Below are 23,574 nucleotides of genomic sequence, written 5' to 3'. Positions count from 1 at the left end.
TTTGTTCATTTTAAGCCTTTTCCTCTTAATGGTTTGGCAAAGTGCTTTTAGCTGACTGGTCGTCGAGATTAAGATGAAAGGTCGTCTTGAGTAGAACAGCCTAGGAGCAGAGAGATCCTTTCCAGGAGGGCAGAGCCGGGCCAGGAGGAGTTCAGTTGACCCGCTTGGAAGTGCTTGAGCAATTCTGACCGAAGTGTGTCCCACGGCCTCGAGCCACCCCTTGCCTCTCCAGGTTGGCTCTCAGAACCATCTAGACTACCGTGCCCTGGAAAGGCAGAGGTGGTTCTTAAGGCCCCCGGAATTACTTTGGCCAGCGCTCAGGAGCCAGGAGTTACAAGTGTGTACAAGTGTGTGCCGTGTTTCATCCCTCAACACACGGTGCTCAGAAAGGAGAAAGGCCGGTCAGGCTTTGTGCTTCCCACAGTCTGACTCAATGAGATACGCTAGGGAACCCCCCGAGGATCGGCTCTTGGTGACCGGGAGGGTGGCTGCAGGCAGGGGCAGTGTGGGGACCACTCTCCTGGTAGTCAGCACACCCACACCCCCATTTCCTACTCCACCCCGTGCCACTCCACCCTTCCCCTTATCCCTTCTCCACAGGGAGAAGCTACCACGAGAGCTGCTGTGCACCCAGAAGACAAAAGGAACAGGCTAGAAAAAGCAGGAACAGTTTAGAGAAACTGCAGTGAGACCCAGCAGGAGGGGGGCCCGCTAGCCCTCCCCCAACACGCACCCCCCCTCCCCGCCCACCATGCTATTTTCTTCCACACAGGCTATTGTTTTTTCACTTCAATTTTTGATGGCCTACAATTCAATCATTTTGACTTAAGGTCGTAAGTGACCTTTAAAAAGAAAAAAAAGTTTCTTCAGAAGAGGTTGATGACTCATGAAATGATCAGTTGACACGTGTCCATGAATTAATTTGATCAGATTTCCCAGCCAGGGGGAAGGGGAGTGTGATTGGAAAGTGGTCAGTAGACAATTTGGGTGCCTCGGGGACACCCAGGGAGGGTATGTGGTGTAGAAGGCCAACAGCAGGACTAGAAGGGGGTGGCTTGGGAGCGCTGAGAGGATTAGGGAGGAATAAAACCCTTAACCACATGGAGTCTTGTCCCTAAGACCCAGAAGTCAGGCCAGCAGTGGCTTTGGGTTGTGTAAGGCTGGTTTGGTGTCTAAGGCCGCCAACAGCACCGCCTATCACGTGTGGGGTTGCCAAATTTAGCAAATAAATAAAATCGTAAAATAAACGATGCCTAACTGAATTTGAATTTCAGATAAACAAAAGTCATTTTTTAGAGCGTAGGTCTGTCCCAGATTGCCCAGAATCCAGATTCAACTGGGTGCCCTGAGATTTCTCCGGCAGCCTTGGGAGGGCTGAGCGCGGTTCTGAGACGTCGTGGGCCCCGCGGCCGGGAGGGACGGGGCCCGACGCCTCTGGGCTGGTGGGAGAACCTGCAGAAGCTGGCGCCCCGGCCCGGGGAGCACGCGGGAGCCCCCCGGCAGGTGCTCACGGCCCGTGGCAGGAGGGCCCTGGAGGAGGTGAGGGGCCCGGGCCGGAGGCCTGGAAGGGCTTCCTCCCGCGAGGGGGACCGACGGCTGCGTGACCGCCTGGCGCAGGGAGGGCGAAGCTGGGGGCAGCCGCGTTCTCCCCCGGGGCTCTCCCCGGCCCTCGGGCCACCTGGCGGGGGACTGCGCCCTGCTTAGGAGTCACTGCCCTGTCGTCTTCTCCTCGGGCGGAGAGCCTCCTGGGCGGCCCCTGGTCGCTGGCGGCAGGGTCATGTGTCCCATCGGTTAACAGCAGACCGGGGAGCACAAACATCCAGGTTTTGCCGTGCGTCGCATCAGGTGCTACTTGGGGCAGTTACGGATGTTTCCAGAATGAGGCTCGTCGGGAGCCAGGGAGGGAAACCTGAGGTCTTGCTTCTTTCTGGCTTCCGTGCTTGCCAGGGACTTGGCGGGAGCGTCCATTCCTGCCCGGGGCCGGAGTGGGGGGACTCGGCGGGCGGGGGGCCCTCCACGACGCCCAGCTGGGGACAGGCCTGCCCGGCGGGGAGCACGTCGCCCGGCTCACAGCAAACCGTCCGGGTCCCTCCAGGGCCTGGGGGCTCCGCCCTGCTTCTTGAGGCGCAGCCTTAAGCCCGGCCTTCCCGTGTTTCGGGACCAGCGCCTTCTCCGGACTTCTACCCACGCGGGAACCAATGGCCTTTTTAAGCCCACTTTGTTTATGTCAGCAGCTCCTGACATCAGCTGGATTTGAGGAGAATACCTCGGGGAACCGTCGCTGGGGCTCATCCTCTCGCTAAACTAGCACGTGGGAAACTATTTAGAGGGGAGAAGGTCATTTATGGGAAAGAAGCCGCTCTTCTGTTTGCCCCGTTCCCGACACGCTGGATGTCTGCGATGTTTCCTTGGAAAGCCGCGTGTCCCCCACGAGCGGAGCTGAAATCCCGCACGCTGCTCCCCCCCCCCCCCCCGCCTCCTCCTCCCCAGGGAGGCTGTTTCTCCAGGTAGCCCCGCAGTTCGCGCCCTTTGCTGCAGGAACGAAATGAGCCTCCGCAGACTGTCCCCTCCTCAGCCCGGGCGCCGCGGCGTTCAACGTGAACCAGAGCCGTAGGCAGAGCCCCCGTCACGCAGGTTTCTCCCTTGCCCTTTACCTCCGTGGCCTCCACCACCCCCAGCCACGCCGGCCGAAGAGCGGGTCACTTCCTTCCCCGGGGTCGGAAGAACCGGGCTCGACCGTTTGCAGCTTGGAGGAGGTGAACCCAAGAGGCCGAGGCCCCGCGATGCGCGAACTGGCGCTCGGGGCAGCTCGGGAGTGAGCGAGCCTCCTGGACGCTCATTAATGCTGCCTGCTGCCGTCCAGGGGTGCTCCGCGGGGTGAGGGAGCCCCACTTCCAGAGGCAAGCCGCGACAGCAGCTCGGGTTGGAAAGGAAATGGTGTGTTTGTTGTTTTTTTTTTTTAAATGAAGCCCAAATACTTAAACTTGATTGAACTCGTACTTTTAAAAGAGCCAAATAAATATGTACCCCCTGAAAGGTACCTGACTTGGAAAATCCAAAAGACTACGCCCCAGCCCAGACCGGCGGGCGCTCAGAGGATGCAGCAGCAGCGCACGCCCTTGGGACGCCCAGGGGCCTCCGAAGGTCAGTGGAAACTTGCTGTTTTGAGGCAGATGGTGGATCCGGGAAACAGTTCCCAAAGCGGATGGGGCCTTTTTTTCTGGAGAAAAGTGGGTAAACAGCGAGGCCACTTAGTTGTCACTTTTCTCACTTAGAGGAACTTCTGCTGGATTCTGGTCATCTTCTGGTCCAAAACGTTATAGGTTCCCAGCCAAGAAAAACACGTACGGTTGGGAAATCTAGGAGTCTTTACCCAGTTTCTTCAAAACCCACGTCTGCATCGATCTCGGCAAACGGTCCGTGGTTAAGTCTTGGCGTTGGTGGGTTGACCTGGCGGGCGGATACAGCTCAGATACCTTGAAAGCTAACACGGCTTCGGATACTTTACTCTCTTCACTCGCTATTTGTGTAATTAGTTCGTGTGTTTCTAGTGTGATCTGGACCATGGGAGTGGTCCCCTCAGTTTTCTGGTAATTCATAGAATGGAATGGAGTGGACCCCTCAGTTTTCTGGTAATTCATAGAATGACTTATTCCGTTCCCCGTTACGTCCAAGTGGCCAGTATAGAAGTTCTCTTGAATCGGTCCCCGTTTGCCCAGCCCGCAGCCTTCTCCGCCTGTAAAGATTTGTTCAGTTAAACTACGGATCATCGACAACTTCTGGATTCCTCCTTCGGGTATTCCGTGTCGGCAGCGATCACAGGAGGAGCTCCTTTGAGCGCTCTCTGACCCTGCATAAAATGCACACCGCGCACAGACCCCCGCCTTGGTTATCTTGGAAATGGCTTAAATGCAAGAATGTCTAAATGCAAGACCTTTAAAATTCCACAGAGCTCTGAAAGCTGCCGAGTGGGAGGTCACAGGTGAGCCACACCGTCAGGGCGCGACCCCGCCCCCGTTGCTGCCGGAGGCTGGAGGGTTGCTTGACCACAGCGGCATCACAGGTGACGCAGAGGGCGCTCCCGCATCCCTTCGACGTAATGCCAGGCTCTCCGGGGCTACAGCAGATTCCCCTTACATCTGCCACTGGGTCTGGTCTTTGATGTTACGGGGCCTTACTTGCTGGCAGCGGCCTCCTTGGGATCTGCGAAGCCTTTGGATGAAATCGCAAGGAGGTGTGAGGTGATGAAGTATGGAGCAGCAGACTCCGAGGAGATCCTGGGAATTGTAATCTGTCTTCTTTCCAAATGATAGAATTTCGACACTTGCGATTTACGCTTACTTGTCTCTGCTGCAGCCCCCATGGCATCCCACCCCATCCTCACAGGGTATCCAGCCCTGGCACCTCGTTTCCCGTGAGGACAGACCTGCAGGCCTGGGGCAAGAGAGGGTTAAATCTGAAGCTAAGTTTCCAGAAATTGAAGGCAGGGCTTTTTGTGTCACTGCGAACTAACCTATTCATTAGGAATCCTGCTGCATCATCCCTGGAACTTAAATCCCCATTTTCATCTTGGTGGGTATTTTTGGAAGTCAATGAACAGTATTAGCTTATGCTCTGGAAAAAAAAAAAAAAAGAAATGGAATGATCCCGTGACAGATTTAAGGAGCATGCTGCAGTCACTCCCGTTTTAGATTATAGTAAACTCCTCCTGCGTCAGGCTCGCCCCTTGTGAGTTCCGCTTCCTCCCTTCATCACGTTCGACGCCGGGAGGACCTCTCCCCTCCCGCAGGGCCTCGGGCAGGCCTCCGACCAGCTGAGCGCCCCCTCTGCCGCCGCCGCACCCCCCGGCCCCCCACCCCGCGGGGAGACCTGGGCCTAAATTTCAGCTCTTCTGCGGTTCATGTGTCCTTACTTAGGGGAAAAAAAATTAGCAAGTATTTTACGTTGCTTGTTATAAATCATTCATCGAAGCGCCACTAAACCCAAGCAATTTATTCTCTCATTGATGTGTGCGTAACTCCCATTAACATTCGTAAAATTGTTTAGAATCAAAGAACCTGCAGGAGCCGGTGACAGAGGATCCGCTTTGATCCTGCTTTTTACAAAGTGACTCATACCCACGGGGCATCGGCAAGCATTTTAAATATGATTTTTACAACTCCTTTTTAAAAAGTAGAGCAATTACTGGCTCTATCATCGCAGTGTGCCTACGTCCTTGGGGATAGCTGGTGGCTTCCAGTCGTACAGGCCTCCCCACCCGGGCTGCAGGCTGGCGACACGGGCGCTGTCCCCGCTGGAGATTGAACCCTGGCTGCCGCTCCTGCACGCGGCCCTCCACCGCGGGGCTGCTGAGCCTGTGCCACCCAGAGTCACAGCCCCGCACAAGGTGCCCGAGCAGTGAGAAGGGGGCCACTGTCACCCACAGGACAGCCAGGAGGAAATGGAGGCTCTGGCTTCACCTGAGCTATCTGTGTGGTTGCGACAGATAACATCGCCGAAATGAGCAGCCGAGGGTGGAAGGGGCTCAGTCCGGATTCGCGTAAAGCCGTTGAAACCCTCCGTTTGCCAGTCCTTCCTGGGGTGGAAGGTCCACGACGCGGCGGAAGGCATTACAGAAACAAAGCTGAGAATACTCAAGGCCGAGGCCTTGGCGCTGCGCTTCCTCGCTACGTGGGTCTGTGCGGCGCTTGCGTGGGCCCCTGATAACCCACAAAGGGACCCACAGAGGGTCTCCCCTGACGCGCCCCGTGTCTAGGCCTCCGCGTGTCTCCTTCTGTCTTCCCTGCTCCTTCCCCACCTCCGCTTCTGCCTGTCACAGGGCCTTGCTGCACAAGTCTTCCCAAAGCTTGGAAAGAGGGGTTCCGTTTGGGTGAGACATGGTCACCTTTGGGTCCGACTTGGGCGGCACACCCGGCCGGTATCCTTGCAGCGCCCCTCAGCCTGTCTTAGAGATGTTAAAATTTTATGACGCTTAGATTAACCCTGGTTCGTTTCTAAATGTTGCTCCTCAGAAAATCATCCTACCAAACAGGCGGACATGGGAAACTGTAAGTTAATTTTATTAGATTTTGCAGCGCCGGTTATAATTGAATTATTTCCCTAAAGACTGGCAGCTCCTCACCTAGTTCTGTCCTTGGAATGTCGGCAGACCTTGCAAGAACTTCCAGTCTCCTCTGCCTTTGTCGGAGGTTGAGAAACAAGTTTTCATCTCTGTAATTGTTCATCTGGATATTCTGAGGAAGAAGAATACAGAATATTCCTTTAACCACTGAACCTCATTTCCAACCTTTTTCTTTTTTGGTAAAGAATAAATACACAGTTTCCAAAGGAAGGAAGCAATGCTGGCTATTAACAGGTAGACTCCATCTGGCACTGAACAGATAGAAACAAGCCCGGAATGCTTTTTACTTATTCTTCACCACGGCGCTGGGAACTGGGTCAGGATCATTCTTGTTTTACAAATGAGGCTGCTGGCGCTGAGGAGGTGAAGCCAGCCTGTCTCAGGGCCACAGATCCCCGCCCAGAAGAGGTGGGAGGATTGAGGGCAGGCCTGCACGATTATACTGCCCACCCCTGCGTGCTGCTGGATCGTAGCTAGAGTCAGGATGCGCAGGCCCAGGGTCAGCCCGAGGGTCCCTTGTTCCCAGAGACCCGACTGGACCCTTTAGCACCTAACAGAGCACTTGGAGCATGACAGGCACTCAATAAATGCTTGTTGAATGAAAGTATTGTCAAAGCCAAGTAATTCATTATAATTCATCATCACATCCTCGTGACTGCCCCGGCCACGGCCAAATCTATTTTGAAACTTCTTTGCAGATATGTTTAAAAAATACATGTTTTTTAAAAGAAATTTTTTTAATAACATTACCAGAATGTGCCATATGGGTCAATGTGGCCAAAGGGCCCTGGCAGCCAGGACCATCAACAAGTCAAGAGAGGTGCAATGAGGATACCATATGCAAACTTTCTCTTTGATATAAGATTATTTCTAATAAGGGGGGCACCCGGGTGGCTCAGTTGGTCGGGCATCTGCCTTCGGCTTAGGGTCGTGATCTCAGGGTCCTGGATTCGAGCCCCATGTCGGGCTCCCTGCTCGGTGGGGAGCCTGCTTCTCCCTCTGCCTCTACCCCTCCCCACTTGTATTCTCTTTCTCAGTCTCTTTCTCTCTCTCTCTCAAATAAATAATCTTTAAAAAAATTTATTTCTAATGGTTATTTTTTCCTGACTTTAAAAATACACTCATTGTAGAAAATTTAGTGAGATGTAAAGAAAATTAGGGATGCCTGGGTGGCTCAGCGGTTTAGCGCCTACCTTTGGCCCAGGTGTGATCCTGGGGTTCCGGGAAAGAGTCCCACATCGGGCTCCCTGCATGGAGCCTGCCTCTCCCTCTGCCTGTGTCTCTGCCTCTCTCTCTGTCTTTCATGAATAAACAAATAAAATCTTTAAAAAAAAAAAGGGGAAATTAAAACATCTCGTAATCACACTCCGTTGAGATAACAATGTTAAGCTCATACTTATTTCCCCTCCTTTGTGTTGGGGATGTGCTTCATAAATACACATATGAGGTTTGGATCCTGATTTAATTTAATATTAAATTGTGATCATTTTTTAATCTAATTAAATAATGACTATGGAGTTTTCTGTTGTACGAATAGACGTAATTAAACATTCACCATCCTATTACTGTGCGGTTACATTTTCTCATATTTGGTATTATAAATAACATATAGTAATCATTTTGGTATCTAAATATTTGCTTATCTCCTTATTTCTTAATGAAAGCATAGACTTGACTTAAAAATATGAAGTTTCTATACATGTAAGATCCTTTTTTAAAAAAAAAAAAGATTTTGTTTACTCATGAGAGACACAAAGAGGGAGAAGCAGGCTCCATGTAGGGAGCCCAATATGGGACTTGATCCCGGGACTCCAGGATCACGCCCTGGGCCGTAGGCAGGCACTAAACTGCTGAGCCACCAAGGCTGCCCTATACATGCAAAATCCTAAATAAAGACAAAGGAACCATAGGAAAAAATACTTGCCACAAATCTATTAAAATTCTTAACACTCCATGCACTGGTTTCCTTTCACTCAGAATAGTTTTTCTCACATTCTCATGACCAGGCATTCGTTATAATTTCCTCACCATTGTACTGGTATCTCATCTGATTTAGCTAAAATTCTTCCCACTAAGTGCTTAGTTCTTTGCTCACGTGCTTGGTATCATGCGACAGTATCTATCCTCTTGAGACTTCCCAAGGACTGTCTGAATCTTGTCATTACATCTGACTTGCAAGTCCCTGAGTAACCTCCATACGTCTCTCTTGAAAACAACTTAAAAATAAAAAAATAAATTCAAACTGCTGTGCCAAGCACTAAGGGTGATATTTAAAGTACGACACAGCCCCAGCCATGGACGGATTTCCAGTCAGTTTGGGGACAACATGCCCACGTGATAAGTAAACCTGCATATCAGAGATATTAAGTAAAATTTCTATATAGTAAACCTTACCCACCTTGCTCCGTTATCTACAATTTCTTCGGTTTCATTGAATCTTACTCATGACACACACAAGGTGGTTTCGATCACCATGGTAATGGTAATATCCTTAAAGTCTTATCCAAATGGTCACCATAATGGCAAGAATTCTGTTTTGTTCATTATTGTATCCCTACTGCCCCACCACCACCACCACCGCCGGCCCCAGAGCAGGGCCTGGCATATGGTATGTGTTCAGTTGATTATTTACTGTATATATGAACAAAAAGTGTGCATCTTTTTTTCTTCACATGGAAACTACCGGCAAACAGTTATATGCTTAGGTTGACAATAAGTATAGTCAGGTCAAAGGAGAGATTGTGGTAGGCAAGAGTTCTAGCTCAAATATCAGAGCATTTAGGGTTCAAATCCTGGGCCTGCAATTTACCAGCTTTGTAACCTGGGGCAACTTAATTAATTTTTTCCAGACTTCCTGAGAATCATGGAAAACAACCTCCTCAGTGGGTTGTTAATAAGGATGAAGTGAGGTCGTTTATGTAAAGCATAGCACAGTACCTGGCACATAGGAAGTGTTTAGTAAGTGCTAGTTGTTATGTGTATTTTCCCCTTTCTTTTGATCCCTTGGTATTGTCAAACTACAGCCTATTCTCAGGGACTTAGAAGTACGAACTGGTTCATGATGAGGGATAGTACACCATCGGCCTTGGAGTCAGGCCTGGCCCTGCTACCTGAGCCCCGCTCCGTGATTTTGTACCTGGCATGTGTGCCTCTCTCCGGTGTGGTGTTCGTAAACTTATTTTTGATCTAACACACAGAATTTAATGCATTTTTATATCACAACCATATCACATGCATATGTGACTGAAAAAAAAAATTTCATCAAATAATATTATGTATGATGCCTATATTAGTTTCCTAGGGGCGCCAAACAGAGTACCACAAACTGAGTGGTGGTAAACAACAGAAATGTATTTTCTCATAGTTCTGGAGCCTGGAGATCCAAGACCAAGGTGTCAGCAAGGTCGATTTCTTCTGAGGCCTCTCTCCTTGGCTTGCAGATGGCCATCTTTGGCCTTTGTCCCTCACGTGGCCTCTCTTCTGTGCATGTCTTAATCTCCCCTATTAAGTACACCAGTCATAGGACCCCTGGGTGGTTCAGCGGTTGAGCGTCTGCCTTCGGCTCAGGGTGTGATCCTGGGATCATGCGATCGAGTCCTGTATCGGGCTCCTTACAGGGAGCCTGCTTCTCCCTCTGCCTGTGTCTCTCAAATAAATAAGTAAAATCTTAAAAAAAAAAAAAAAAAAAAAAAAAAAGACACCAGTCCTGTTGGATCAGAGCCCACCTTGAGACCTCATTTGGCCTTAATTGCCTCTTTAGGGCAGCCCCAGTGGCCCAGCAGTTTAGTGCCACCCTCGGCCCGGGGCGTGATCCTGGAGATCCAGGATCGAGTCCCATGTCAGTCTCCCTGCATGCAGCCTGTTTCTCCCTCTGCCTGTGTCTCTGCCTCTCTCTCTCTCTGTGAGTCTGTCGTGAATAAATAAATTTTAAAAATCTTTTTTTAAAAAATGCCTCTTTAAAGGCCCTACCTCCAAACACAGTTGAATTCTGAGGTGCTGGGAGTTAGGACTTCAACATATGAATTGGCAAAGGGGACATAATTCAATCCCTAATAGTGCCCTTGATATTTTTTTTCTCTTTTATTTTGTCAAAGAAAATGCTGAGTACAACCAACTCAGTAGATCTTTGCAGCCCACTGTATTGATTGCCAGACCACAGGTCGAAAGGTACTGCTCTGGTGGGTGGTATTGGTTAGTGTGATATTGGCACCGGCATTAGGAGGACTTGCCTTGGACGGATTGTAGAAATAGCTCAGAGGCTCAAAACGGGTAAAAGAGAGTAAGAAGATCAGAGGGGACAACCTTCTGCAAGTGCATAACAGCTAGCTAGGCTTAGGGGTAGCAAACTTCTGTGAATAGCCAGATAGTAAGTATTTTTGACTTTGTGGGCCATACGACCTTTGCCAGGGCAGCTCTGTTGTATCGTGTGACAGCAGCCAGAGACAACAGGTAAACTAACTAATGGGTATGGCTTGTTCCAATACAAATTCATTTATACGCCCTAAAATTTGAACTTCTAATATTTTTCACATGCCATAAAATATTCTTTTGACTTCCTCCCCCCAACAACTTAAAAATGTAAAAACCATTCTTAGTTCATGGGCTGTGCCCAAAGCAGGGAGGGGGCCATATCTGGCCCACAGGCTTTAGTGTGCACCCCTTCCCTGGCTGGTAGAGACCAATCACCTAGCTAAAAGGCTCTCAAGGAATTTGGCCTGGACAATTTTCCTCAGTCCATGTAAATGCTGAAAAATCTCCATGGTTACTCATGATTAAAATAATAATAATAATCTAAAAAGCAAGGTTTTTTGGGTTTTTTGTGTGTGGTTTTTTTTTTTTTTTTCAATTTTTTTTTTTTACCAACGGGAACTCTAATGGGGATGTGGAAACATTCTTAAAGCGCCCAGAAAGTCATTATGTGTAAAGCAGTAAAGTTAGGAATAGAATTAGCATGGAAAGTCTGCACAAAAACCGACAGAGCCCGAATCTAAAAAGGAGTCCCTTCAGTAAGTTGATATTTAGGGAAATGTAGTGGCCAGAGAAAGACCCAGATTTTCTCAAGGTGGATGGAGGATGGCAGCTCAGCTCCAGAACCCCGGTCCCCATGCTTTTCTCTGAGGGGGAGGGGGAGTGAGGGCTCCCCCAGCCCCCCATCCTCCATGGTCCCCTCACCCTCTAGGCCATGGGGGGGGGGTGGCCATCTCCCATTTCCTGTGGGGACCGCCTGCAGCCGCAGGATGCCCTGTAAGCTGCGGGCCAGGGGGTCTGAGAACAGACTGGCCACCTGGTTTCTACGCCCCGAGGGAGTGTTTCGGTGGCAGCTGGAGCAGCTGTACAGAGCACGCACTCAGGACGATGAACGCGCCCCCCACAGACGCCAGGAGGGGGAGAAGGCCTAGCGGGAGACGCTGAGCTGCCCCAGGACAAGGGGCCCGAGTGCTCCCTTCCAATGCTAACCCGCTGAGGGACATCGGTCGGGACTCCGCCTGGTGACCCTGGGCATTGCGTGGCGGGAATCCTAAGAGCCGTAGACCTCGTCAAAGTCTGGAGTGGTGTCCTGGGAGTTATATTCAGTATTTTAGACTGTCCGGTGGCAACATTTACCCACAACCAGGCTGCACAGGCAAGAATTGCTGTTGCTTCCTTTGGCAGGAAGGAGCTGATCTCACGTGGTGACTCTGGAAGGGCGACGTTGAGGGCCTGCGTGTGCCACAGAGAGAAAGCACCTTTATCCCCAGAGTTTCCCCTGCAGGGACTCTTCAGACTCTGAACCAAGGACCCAGAAAACTGCTCGTGTAATTGACATGAAAAAATTTTTAAATTGGGCTTAATATCTAAATGTTCACTTGAAGAAATCAGATAAAACTAAAATGTGTTATTTCATTTTGAAACTGTGTTTGTTTCATTCCATGTAATAATAACTATAATTCCATATAATAATAAATAATAACGCGTAATAATAAAGTAGCATTGGCATGAGAGTCCTCTTAAGTGAATAAAAAACACAATTTAATGAAATGGCACTTTTTAAGCTTTTAGCAAAGCAAATTTTTAAATTATCTTGCTTAAATTAAATTGCTGTGCTCTCTTCTCTCAGTACTTATAACAGCCCCGTTTTGTTTCTGGTTTCACGGCATTAACCATCAAGATTTTTTTTTTTAATTGAAGTATAACATTCATACAGAAAAGCACAGAAATTAAGTGCACTGATACTGAATTTTCATGAAGTGAGCATTGCTGTGTCAACAGCAGCCAGATGGAGAAAGAATGTCACCCAAATACCCGAAGCCCCTTAGACCCCTTTTTAGTCCGTAACCACCCCCACTCCAACCAAAGGTAACTAATAGCATTATTTCTAGTGACATTGATTTTGTCTATTTTTGAACTTCATTTAAATAAAATTGTACTATGTAATCTTGTATCCCCCTTAACATTATATTTGGAAGATCCCTCCATGTTGTTATAAGTTGTACTTTGTTCATTCTCATTGCTGTGTAATGTTGTATAACCACACCACAATTTATTTAATGCTTCTAGTATCCTGCATGGACTTTTATGTTGTTTCCAGTTTGGGACTATCACAAAGAGAGCTGCTAGGAACATTCTCGTACATGTCGGTGGGTGAGCATATGTAACATGTCCGTAGGGTAGATCCCTTGATGACGAGACCTTGGGTCATAGGTATGGGCGTGGTCAGCTTTCAGATACTTCGAGTTTTCTAGCATCTTTATCAATTTACTCTCATCAGCGTGGATATGAGGGTTCCACTTACCCCATATCCTCAGCAACACTTTGTCGTTTTAGACAGTTTGGTTGGTGTGTAGTGGTAATGCATTGTGACTTTACTTTTCTTCAACTACTAAAGCATCTTTTAATCTGTTTTTAATGGACATTTGGATTTCCTTTTTTGTGAAATTTCTTCTGAAGTATTTGCCTGTTTCTTTATTGGGTGTCTACCTTTTCCTTATGGATTTGCAGGAGTTCTTTGCTGGATATAGTATTGTAATCATCTTCCCCTGTGTGCATGCCTTTTGATTCTGTTGATGTCATTTGACAGAGATACTTAATTTTAATATACTACAAACTACTGTATTTCCCCTTTATGATTAGAATTTACTTAGGTTCTGTTCCTTAAAAATCTTCACCTCTTGCAAAGTGTATTTTACCTTTCACATGTAGCTCTACCATCCATGCAGAATTAATCTTTACATGGTGTAGAGATTAAGAATAATTTTTTCATATGGATACTCAGTATGTTCATCAACTAGGACTTCCATAACAAAGCACCACAAACTGCATGGCTTAAAACCTCAGAAATTTATTCTTTCCTAGCTCTGGAGGCTAGAAGTCCAAAATCAAAGTGTGAGTGGGGCCAAGTTCCCTTTGAAGGCTCTAAGGAAGAATCCTTCTTAGCTTCTAGGTGGTAGCCAGTAAATCCTTGGCACTTCTTGCCTTGCAGCTGCATTGATCCGATCTCTGTGTCTATAACCATAACCCGATTCCCCTTATGTCTCTCTCTGCCTAAATGGCCTTCTTCTTATAAGAACACCAGTCATATTGGACTAAGGCCCCATCCTAATCTACTGTGACCTCATTTTAATGAATTACGCCTCCTAGACCCTTTTTCCAAATAAGGTCACCTGCTCAGGTACAAGAGAGAAGAGGGGATTAGTACTTTAGTGTATCCTCCTGGGGCACACAGTTCAACCCACAACACCCGGTGAACCCAGCACCATTTATTGAACTTCAGTGTCATCTTTGTCATAATTTAGATGACTATCTGCATAGGTCTATTTGAGGCCTTCTTTTTTGTTCTATTGGCCTATTTATCCTTTAACAAATACCATGTTATCTTACTTACTATTATTTTATAATGAATTTTGAATCTGATAGAATAAGTCTTCCAGCTGTGTTGTTCTTCAGGATTATCTTGGCTCCTAGCACTTTGCATTCCCATATAAGTTTTTGACTTTGCTTGTCAGTTTCCACCAGAAAAACAACAATAAAACAAAGCAAAAATAACTTTTTTTAATTGAAATTGCATTGAAAAAAATTTTGAGATTTTTTTTTCAAGTTTTATTTTTATTTAATCTCTACACCCAAAATGGGGCTTGAATTCACAACCCCGAGATCAAGAGTTGCGCACTCCTCTGACTGAGCCAGTCACATGCCTGGGGAGAACCAACATCTTAAAAACAGTGAGATTTCCAGTCCATATACATGCATAACCCTCCATTATTTAGGTCTTTAATTTCTCTCAGTGTTTTGTGTCGGACTTATCCTTTGTTGGACTTACTCTTAGGTATTTGATGTTTTTTGTTTTTTTTTTTTGTTGTTGTTGTTGTTGTTGTTGTTGTTGTTGGAATTGGTTTGAAGAAATAGGAAGGTGAGGAAAAGAAAGAAGCTTCTACTGGGTTTCTACTTCTACTTTACATTATTAGGAAATGTTCCTAAGTTAATCAAGCACAGCAGGACTAAGGTTTAAATTGAGGTCTCACTGACTGATTCCAAATAAGACCTAGGCAAATAAATTAGTTATCACTTCAGGAATGGAAGCTTGATGAGAGGTAAAATCGTTCATAATGTGGAGTCCTTGGGGGTGGATAAAATAGGTCCTTGGTAGAGAAAAGGTGGAGGTGTTTGGTCACCCACCCTGCCACATGGCGAACCTGTGTTCAGGCTGGAAGAGATGAAGACAACATGCAGAACCTGGGTGGGGGTAGGGAACTAGATCTGAGATTTTCAGAGTTCTTAGAACATTAGGGCTCCCCCAGAAGAGCCAGATGGGCCAGCAGGATGGCCCAGGTGGTGGCGTTTTGAGTCCTTCTTCCCCTTGAGCCAGGACTGTTCTGTTCTACTTTCATCTAATACACTGTTGGCATTTAGTATAAACCTTGAAAATGTACACCACATGTGTATGGATTCACAAGGTTCTTGTACTAAAGAGATTGTATTAAATCTACCAGGCTGGATATTCTTTAACATTTCATTCATCCTTAGGATTCTGGGATTCTCATACTGTATGTAGCCAACCTCCACTCCAGGGGCTCTGTACACATCATTATGAACCTTGATCTTGGCAGCATTGTGATACCATGTGCATTTCGCAGGCCTTCCCAGGAGCCACTGCAGAATGTTTGCTTGGAGGGCCTTGGGAGGAGTATTCAAGTTGGAAGGGAGCTCAGGGACGTGTCCAGCAGCTGCACCTGCAAAGCCGTGTTTCCATTGAGGCTCTGGACGGCAGATCCCTAGAAATAGCTTCATCTACAAGGACATGTCAGAAATAATTCAAGTGTACTACAAAAACAGTTTCGATTTTCTTTTTACCTGATATGTAAATGATGTGATTCCCTGACAGAAACTCATTGTTCATTCTTTAACTCGTTTAGCAAAAGACATGATTATTATAAATATATACTTCATTCTCATGAGTCTTATAGAAGCAGAATCTTTATTTTTCCTTCTGAGAGCCAACTAATTAGACATTCCAGTGGCATTTATTTCTCCCCCGAATAAACTAGAGGTCTTTAGCCCAAAGATTTAAACTTAATAATTTATTACTATAATTATTAGAAATTATATCATTACTACTCCTACTTGGGGCAGATGGGGATGACAGGGAGCGAGGGGGAGCCCTAAAGCCCCACCCAACCCCTCCAGCCATCCCCTTTGCATGACTCAGTCCAACCATTTGTGCCAGTGAGCTCAAAATATATACCTCCCTAGTCTGACTTCAGAGCTGGCCTGTTGGGCAGCTGAGGATAAGCTCATTCGCTGGTTTGGTGGTGCCTCCAATTCTCTGAGCTGGCGTTTTGTAGTTCTTCCTTCCTACTCTCTTATTCTGTGGTCAGTGATTTCTTTCTGCTGGCCGAGTGCCTTCTCTGTTCATCTCTTTTTCTGTCCATCTCTCTTCCTCCTCATTTCTTCTGCCGTTTACTCCCCCTCCAGCAAATAATAAAACGGGCAACAACCAAGCCTCACTTGAGCCTCCCCAGCTTGTTGGAGTGAGGCCAGAAGAAATAGGGCCTTGCAGGCGAGGGAAGCAGATGGGTCAGCCGGTGCCTTCTCAGAGCACCCGTTCCTCCTCCCCCAAGAGGACCGAAGGCCACAGTCAGTCATGAAGCAGGCTCGGTTTTCTAGGCAACCCTGTGTTCTCTGGTTCCCATCCTCCCCTCTTGTGATTGGGCTCTGTGTGCTGGCTTGTTTAATGCATTATCCCACCATTTGGAACGCTTTAATTTTTCAGACAATTGACTTTAGACTTGCAGAGAATATGGTAGCATAGAAAGAGGATTGTATTTCAAATCTATTGTTACTTTTGTGCACAAGCTGCCCAGCTTGGACCTCACGCCATGCAGGACAGCAGTGGCCCCCTAGGGGGGGGGCGGGGATGTCATTCTCCCCACCCACACATTCCTTGATTTTGAAAATAAGACTCAGCAAAGACTCCCACAGCTGTTTCTTAGCAAGTGGGCTCCAGGAGTGTGTCCTGGCTTTATCATCAGCCTGTACTGTCTAGAGGAAGACTTGGAATCTCCAGATTTTATATACTTTATATACAGAATTTATATACCTTGGTTACAGAGGTGAACTAAAAAGGTTAATGCCCTTTGAATGCAACAAAATAAGTGGAAGTGCCTCTTCTGTGCAAGGCCCTGGGCCAGGCACAGTGCCAGTGGCTCAAAGATAGATTTAGAGTAGGTTCCTGCCCTCAAGGAGCTGTTGGCTCTTTCCCTCGAAGCAGATGGCATGGGGAGTTCTATAGTAGAGGTACAAATAGAATGAGATTAATTCCAGTGGAGGAAACTGGACGAGAACTTCAGGAAGGGATTTATATTAGAGTCAGGCTAGAGGGATGGGTTGGTTCTCCATTCTTGCAGGTGGAGGGAAGAGCACCTAATGGGGAAGAAACAAGGCATATGAAGGCCTAGGAGAGGAGCAAGTGCAGGGAACAGTAAGTGCTTTGGTAAGACTGGGCATGAAGGAGGAAGAAGAAATGGAAGATAAGGTTGAGGTGGGTTTGGAATAATAGTGGAAATTGGAAAATAGTAGCTCTGAGTACAAAGCTGAAGAGTTTGAGTTTATGAAAGTCATTGGGTGTTTTGTTTTGTTTTGTTTTGTTTTGTTTTGTTTCGTTTTGCAATGCCACCAAACCCTGAAGTCCTAAGAGGTGGCTCAGAAGCACTGCAGGGGCAGAGGTCCAGATCAGCTCCTCTCTTTTGCATTTTATGTACTGGGGAATTGTCTGTCTTTAAAGAGTATTCCATTTTAAGAGAAATGGAAACCCAGTGGTATATGCAAAAGAGAACCATTCATTTATCCAGTCAGTTAACAAATATTGAGTGACTCCTACATACTTAGTCCTGTACTAGGTTTGGCTGAAAGACCATTGACGATCTCAAACTAATCAGTGGCGTGGTAGCAAGAGCCCACTGGGTTAGCATCCTAACTTAGAATCCTGTCTCTGCTGCCCACTATTTATATGAACTTAGGCAAGTCTCTCGGTCTCACTGGGATCAGAGTCTCACCTGGAAAATACAGGGCTGGACTGATAAGTCATTTCCAGCTGGGGCATTCTAGGGCTGATGTGATCAGAGCTATGATCCAGAGCTTGTTGACAGAGTGGGAAAAGGACAGACCAAAGTCAGAGAGGCCAGTTAGGAGGTGATGGCAGGAACTTCTGAGAGCCATCCTAAGACTCTGAGCGGGGGGCAGATTTCATTTACTCAGGCAACAAACGTGTAACACTCAGTGCCAGCCACTGTGTGCTAAGCTAAGCATTGATAATATAGCAGCGACCGAAACCAAGTCCCTGCCTTCCAAGTACTTTGTGTCTAGGAGGCAGCAGGAGGGACTGGGAACATGGGTGATAGATGTAAGGATGTGATTTGAAACTCATGACAAGGGATGCTGGTTGGAGCTATGGAAGTATAGGAGGCACCAGAGAAGAGAAAACAAAATTATTTGGAGAGAAAAAGAGACCTGCAGTGATAGAACCTAAGGAACATTCTGTGGAGAACCAACTGATTTCACTCCGTGATAGCGCATTCTTCATCAAGCCAACACAACAAACCTGTCCCTCAAAATATCCGGTTGTAGGCTAAGAAGCTGTAGCACACAGAAGAGATAATGTCCGTTTAGACAGCAGCCCTCCTTGACTACGTACATCACTCCTGTATATGAAGTAAAATTACCCCAAAGTCGTATATGGTTTTATGCAAGAGCAGGTCTATTTGGTTTCCTCAGAATGGTCTTTAAGAAATACCAGTGTATGTAAAAATGCTATAGGTGACGGCCCAAGTTGCTGGCCTCTCCAATCTTTTCCTAGACCAGCTGGCTTTTTTTTACTTTTCCCCAAGTTATTGGAGTGGATCCAGGAGCAGATTCTGAGATCCTCAAGCTTTTCCTTATTTACCCTGCCAGTAATTACATGTCACAGGTTGTCTTCACTACTGGAGTCTGAGAGCTGAGCAATTAGTCTCCCATTGTCTTTACAGGAAATGACATCCATGTGGCTTCTGGGGAAAACAACTGTTGACCGCTCTGGTTAAAATAATTTGGAAAGCGTTCAGCACTTCCTCTGGTTGATCATTTAAACCGGCTGATTTAGAAAGCCTTTGGAAATGAGCAAAGCTAACAAAGGTTGTTAGAACCAGAAATACTCCTGAATCAGTTCCCCCAAAGAAAACAAGTCTCTAAACTGTTGCTCTGGTCTCTCAATGCACCATCTTGTCCAGACTCTTCAGCATGCAGCTGAGCCCAATGCCTCGGTGTTCTGTTCCTTTTATAATGCTTTATTGGGCAGTGATTAATCAAGATGCTTTCCAGCTACAGATAATTGAAAACCCAACTCAAGGAGTCCTGAAAAATAAGAAATTTACTGGAGCTCCATTGATTCTACAGACTTCAGAGTTGGACCTAATGCAGTCACGCCAACTCTGCTTCCCTGGGACATTTTGTCTTTGCTTTCCTCTCTGGGCCCGCTTTATCATCAGACTAGAGCGACGTAGCTACAGAAGTCCTAGGCATCGTATCCCACACAACATGCAGAAGGGGGCAGTTTATCTCAAAATGAGGAGAAGCTCCCAGCAAAACATTCTTCACATCCTGACGGCCTGATTTGGGTCACATGCCCAATCTTGAACCAGTCCCTGACAAGAGGAATGTGTTCCCCTTACATCAGTGCATTTGAAACCCTGTGGACGCGCAGATCACCTGGGGACCTTGTAGAACAGATTCTGATTCAGTAGATTTGGGCCGGGGCCTCAGAGCTGACATGTCTCAGAAGCTCCCTGGTGATGCTGATGTTGCTGGGTGGCACACCGCAAGGCCTTAGGCCCTTCAGGTCCCCACCCTCCAGCTGGGAGACACTGTGGCTGAGGAATCTAGGGGATCTGTTAGGAAAAAGGGATAAGGAATGACCCATGCAGATGGGGACTGTTTCCAGGGGTAATGAGAATGTTAACCTTTAAACCAGGAGTTGCTTAGGGTCTATGGTATGTATTAGAAGCAAAAAGTACATGCAGGGCAACGTATTATATGGGAATGCCTATAATTATTTACTATTTATGAAGACGTATATGTCATAATTTTTTGAAGATTATTTATTAGAGAGAGTATTAGTGGGGGAGTTGGGAGAGAGGGAGAGAAGCAGACTCCTTGCTGAGTGCGGAGCCTGAGCGGGGCTCCATCTCAGGACCCCAAGATCATGACCTGAGCCGAAGGCAGATGCTTAATTGACTGAGCCACCCAGGCACCCCATATGTCATAATTCTTGAAACGAAAGCTTAAACACTCACTATCACACAGTTCTTTTTTTTTAATACCATATATCTAGTGTGTCTCAAAAAGTGCAAATTCAAATGAAATAGATGTAAATGTCCTTAAGTTTAAAAAGAGTGTGCCAGGCCCAGCCTTTGAGCTGCGTGAATATGTCATCTTAGTCCTCAGGGAGAGACTATACCTTCACTGTCCTAAGAGTCCCTTGATATGATGTTGAGCATGAAAAATACTGTCAGTGGTTGAATTCATGCGAAAGCAAATAATCACAATGCCTTTATGAGTGATTTTCAGTGGAGAAAATTATACTCTCATCATTTGAAAAGAAAAAACTGTTTTGGTATTTTTTTTAAGTTCACTTTTTTAAGAGATCTCTACACCAGAGTGGGGCTCAAACCCATGACCCTGAGATCAAGAGTCGCATCTATTATTTTTAAATTTTTCTTAACAAAGATACACAGGAATCCTGAGCTGCAGCTGTTTAGGGAGAAAGCTGATAAGACCAAAGGACTGGTGTCTATCCTGAAGCAGATCTATCATAGACCCAATGGGGCTCAGAGTGAACTACACAGCCAGGTGTTGAGTAGGCCCTCCTGAGACAGTCTCTTTTTGGTGGTGGTGTTATCTCTGACCTCATATGCAAGGACAAGCATCACTGGGGAAGGAAGATGACATTTTATCACTCCATCTCCCGGAACCCCCAGCTCACATATGTGAGACCTATGGGAGAAGCCGGAGCAACTCTTAACTGGCCTTGCCTGCATAGGTCACCAAGGTGCACATACTTAGGAAATCACCGGAGATTTCTCATCTTTGCAAAAGCCCTGCAGGTTGAGAGATTCCCAGGTACTCTGCACTCGGTACTCTGTGAAGGCAGGGACTGTGCTTGTGTGACGGGATAGTGGAACCGCTGGTCCCTTCCCAGGAGATCTGTCAGCAGCACTGACTGAGCATCCACTCTCTAAAGAGAAGTAAAAGAAGAGAACATTTTGTTACCTAACTTCAGTAATTGATACTCTAAATATGAAGTGTTTAGGTGTAGGACCTCACAGCCTGCCAAAGAGACATGAAATAAAAGTCATAGTAGCTGTCCTGTATGGGGCAGGCGAGAAAGCCCTTGGACTTGCTGATTGATTCAAACAGTGCCGGCCGCATGCTTTCCCACCTGGATGTGCAGTGAAGCAAGCATTATTAGCCAAGGGAGGGGGAAAAAAAGAGTATGTTCCCTTATAGCTTAAAAGGTAGGATACAGTAAGTGTATTTCAAGTATCTGTATCGAATAAAACATAGTTTTTGAAAGGACAAAAAAAGGGGTAAGATCATAGCCATTGGGAAAATCAAGGTAGAAAGGGCTCAAGAAGAAGAAAGTTGAGCCAGGCCTAAAAGCGGGGGCTCATGACCTGGGGTCCGGGAACGGAATTCGGGGCTCTGTGAACTTAGATGGGGGGGAATTGTTTTCACTAACCCTTAACCAAAATCTAACATTTCCTTCTATTACAAAAGCAGCATTGCATTAGTTCTTTGTCACCAATAGAAATTACAGGTATTTTCATATTACATTATGGTTATAGAGACTTCCTAAAATATCATTTATGTCCAACAGGACTTCAAATTACAGTAATTATTAGACTTCTGCTGGAACTTATTTAAATATGGAAAGAAACATAGTTTTGTCATATATTTTGATAACTGTATATCAACATACTTCTTTGGAATCCTGTTCACGTATTAATTTCAAGCATTTAAAAACATTATTCTGAGAAACGTGTCTCTAGACAGCCTACGGCACAGAAAGGGTAAAGAAAAATGGCCCAGACGATGGCTTGGCCTCCTACCAGCAGTTATGAGACAGAGACTTTCGGGAGGACCTGGCAGGCCCATGGACGCGGGCCAGGATAGGTGACTGGATGCTACGGCTTCCGGTGGAAAGATGTGGAGATAGAGCAGAGGGGAGCTGGAGTCCCAGGCTAATGTAATTTCACAGATAAATTTGTAGGTCATGGGAAGCCATGGAAGGTGTTTCTGCAAGGCCTCTTAAGTTGTGTTTGGGAAGGATGCCTTGCAGAGCCACGAGAGTAGGATTGGAAGGGAAGAAACCGGGGGCCAGGGAACCGGTTCCTGCCAGGAGCAATGCCAGGCGGTGTAATGATAAGATAGAGAGAAGGCGATGAGTTCCAGCACGACCGCAGGACTAGAAGGGCAGGCTGGGACCTGGCTTTACCCAGGAGGTGAGGAAGGCCGTGTTTGTTTCCAGGCCCGGGTGATTAGGAGACAGATAATAGCTCCTTGCATGCCCTAAGTGTTTACTGCATGTCAGGTGCTGTTTTAAGCCTTGCTGTGACATTTATATGTCATTATATTTATCACATTTAATCTCCATAACCACCCTGGGAGGTCAGTTCAATAATCCCTATTTTACAGATAAGAAAACGAAGTCTAGAAATGAACGGTGAGTGTCTCACGGCCAGCAGTTGCAAAGAGAGTGTGTTATTGAAGGAAATAGGGAAGAGAATTGGCCTGGGGGGAAGACTTTCCATGAGTTCAATTTTAGATCTTCTTGCATTGTTTTGTCTTCCATTATTTTAAAGGGCTGAAAATTCAGGTATAGTGTGAGCAATAGTTTCTGGCTTATTTCATTGTCCAGATTTTTATTCGTTTGTTATTATGAGTGCCGAGTTAATTTGTAAATTGGTTTCACCTTCCTTTGAAAAACAAGATGCATCCAGCAGTAAGTGTTTGGTACGTTGACGAGTGCCCCCAAAGAAGGACAACTGTGTGCTTTCCAGAAGAGTAATTAATTCTGTGTAGAGATGCATTTTTCCTTTTGTTGTGGTTTGTCTTTCAGGACTGGTCCAGCAGCTGTATTAGAAGACATGTGGTGTGTATAAAGTTTGTGATACTTGGGGGAAATTTTGGTAAGTGTTGCTGCTTTTACTTCTGATACCTTTTGTGGTAAAATGGTGTCCCAAAGAGAAGCCATTGCCTCGTTTTGTGCATCTTTTAAATCTGCACTCAACTTGGACAGAATGGGACTTTATAATTAGATGTGACATTCAATCACTACTTGTTGACAGTATGACATTTTTTTTCCTGTTATTGCTGATGTTATTAAGAAATATGGAGTTTTCTAAGATTTAGTAAGAAGTCTAGATTTAGGGAAGCTTCTGGATGCGGGGTGAAGAATACCCTTGACAGTTTAGCTTATGGTCCAGGTAACCCATGGAATATAAGAGTAATAAAGTGCAGAACAGTAGAAAAACAACAATAAAAATTCTCCACAGCAGAGAAATCCTTATGGCTTCTCTGTTGAAATGAAAAATGGGCAGTTCGCTGTTTGGGGAATGGAAAATTGAAGGAAATCAAGAATCCCATCGTGTGGGAGCCAGTCCCAGCATGATGACAGTGGCCCAAGAGACCAAGCACATTAAGTTCAGTAACCACCCAGAATACTTTGCTAGCAGTAATAAAAGTCTTCAGGGTCAGGTGACCTGGCTTAAAATTTAGTTCTCCACTAACTGATTGTTACATACACTCTCTGAGCCTCAGTTTCCTCATCTGTAAAATGAGGCTTATAATGTTACCTACCTCATATGGTTGTTATGAGAATAAAATGAGCTAAGTGGTACTGGGGCATGGTAGGTGCTCAATAAAGCAGTTATTTTTGATAACAGGAC

The 23,574-nt window shown here is 46.4% G+C and overlaps 1 protein-coding gene across 2 annotated transcripts in view; it reads left to right on the top strand.

Annotated features, from left to right (window-relative positions):
* Nucleotides 1–23,574, top strand: part of FYN (FYN proto-oncogene, Src family tyrosine kinase) — a 211,762-nt gene that overhangs the window by 71,183 nt on the left and 117,005 nt on the right. For both annotated transcript variants that reach the window (XM_038554982.1, XM_038554980.1), the window contains exon 3: nt 22,746–22,815. The gene's annotated coding sequence lies outside the window, so the exon portion shown is untranslated. The remainder of the gene's footprint in view (nt 1–22,745; nt 22,816–23,574) is intronic.

This window comes from Canis lupus, chromosome 12, assembly GCF_011100685.1.
Source record: "Canis lupus familiaris isolate Mischka breed German Shepherd chromosome 12, alternate assembly UU_Cfam_GSD_1.0, whole genome shotgun sequence".
NCBI lineage: Eukaryota > Metazoa > Chordata > Mammalia > Carnivora > Canidae > Canis > Canis lupus.
This window is presented reverse-complemented; position numbering and strand designations above follow the sequence as displayed.